This window comes from Arachis ipaensis, chromosome B02 (assembly GCF_000816755.2).
Source record: "Arachis ipaensis cultivar K30076 chromosome B02, Araip1.1, whole genome shotgun sequence".
Classification (NCBI taxonomy): domain Eukaryota; kingdom Viridiplantae; phylum Streptophyta; class Magnoliopsida; order Fabales; family Fabaceae; genus Arachis; species Arachis ipaensis.
In genome coordinates, this window is record NC_029786.2 from 82776681 (window position 1) to 82778440 (window position 1760).

Here is a 1760-nt window from a genome sequence, read left to right on the forward strand (position 1 = left end):
TTTGAAATAATATTAATAAGACTCATAAATATAAATACTTCTTCTGTTAGATCTTTAGTTGTATTCATAATTTATACTTTTACTATTAATTTACATTTGTTAAAGTACATTTTTTAACTATAACAAAAAAAATAACTTAAAAAAATTATTTATGAGTGGTGCACGTTGACTAAGCATATTAATGTAGTCATCTGCAAGGAAACTAATATTGCTATACCATAAACTCATATTAAGTTCAATGCATGTGATTTTAAATTTACTATGAATTACCATGAAATATATGTTATTACACAATGAGACACTTGGTCATTGGTGTGAAGCCTAATTTCACATGAAAAATAAAATAATGGTAGTGTCAATTGGTCTAATATAGTGCAGCATTATACGATGGGTATTATCCAATACTCTCATATGGTGGGAGAGTGCTAGAGCTATCATTATATATTCCACTCAGTTTGAAAGTTTATGTGTCCAATACTAATTATATTTTTCTCTTCCATCTATATTCAAGTGGTCTACTAGATACAAAAACATGTTTCCATCCAAACCATGGACAGCCATTTTTCAGCAGTGAAATCTCAGGCGGGTTAATGCTATTTTGAAGTGCATTTTATGTGCATGGTCGTTTATATTGTAAGACCCAGAATCTTTGAAAAGTCTTTTTATGATCAAGTCTCAAATCATATAGTTATTTATAGCCTTAATTTCAGAAATTATTTTATTAAAGATAATTAAGGCAAGTTTTGATTTATTGAATTTGAGATAAGTTATGGTTATTATCCAATTTCACAATTATTGGATTATTTTCTATATTCAGAGTATAAAGTTGGTAGTTGCAAAATAATAAGGATTTCTATATGATTTGAATTAAATAATTAATATTTTCAATATTAATACTGCTACTTTGGAAAATAAAGGATTTAATTATACTACTTCTAATTATTTGATTTGGATATTTTATTGAAAATAATTTGTGAAATTGGTGAGCAAATAGTATTTTCTATATATAATTAGTGTTGGATTTAATTTGGATTTCAATTATTATATTGTTTCCATTTTTTAATTGAAATTACTAAACTAACCCTAACCCTAATTTTCACCCAACATTTTACCCTTTCTCCCTAACCCTCAGCCGCACCCCCTACCCTGTTTCTCCCCTCTCACCCCAATGATCACACACACAGAGAGAACGGGGGAGGAGCTCAGAAAAGGAAATCAGAGACGCGAGGGGGAAGAAGGTCGCGCCGGAGTGCTGGGCTTCGCCGCTACCATCTCGTCACAATCGCCATCCAGCCGCCTCGCCACCACCGACGCGTCCTGCCGTCGCCGCCACCATGAAGTCGCAAATCTAGCCTGAGTAAGAGAGAGATCAAGGCAAGCTTTGAGGAAAGGAGCTGCGCGAAAATGGAGAAGGAGAAGCCATCGTCGTGCCCGCCACGAGCTCGCCATCGCGGTGAAGGCCGAACGCCTTCGAGGTTCCTGCTGCCACCTTGGAGCCGCGTCGTTGTTGCTACCAAGGTCTCCTTCGTCGCCGTCCTTGGCGGCTCACGAACAGAGAGCGCACGCGTGGGGTGGAGGAAGGTGCTGCTGTTGCCGCCGTCGTTCGTGCCTCCTCTCGCCGCCGAATCTGCTCACTGAACCCCAGTGCTCGCTATCGCCTCTGCTGTCTGGGGCCGCGCCGCCGTGCCTGTCCGCCGGAAACCGCCACTGAAGCGGTGTCGTTTGGTAAGCACTAAACCGTCCTCAGCATTCCTTATTCG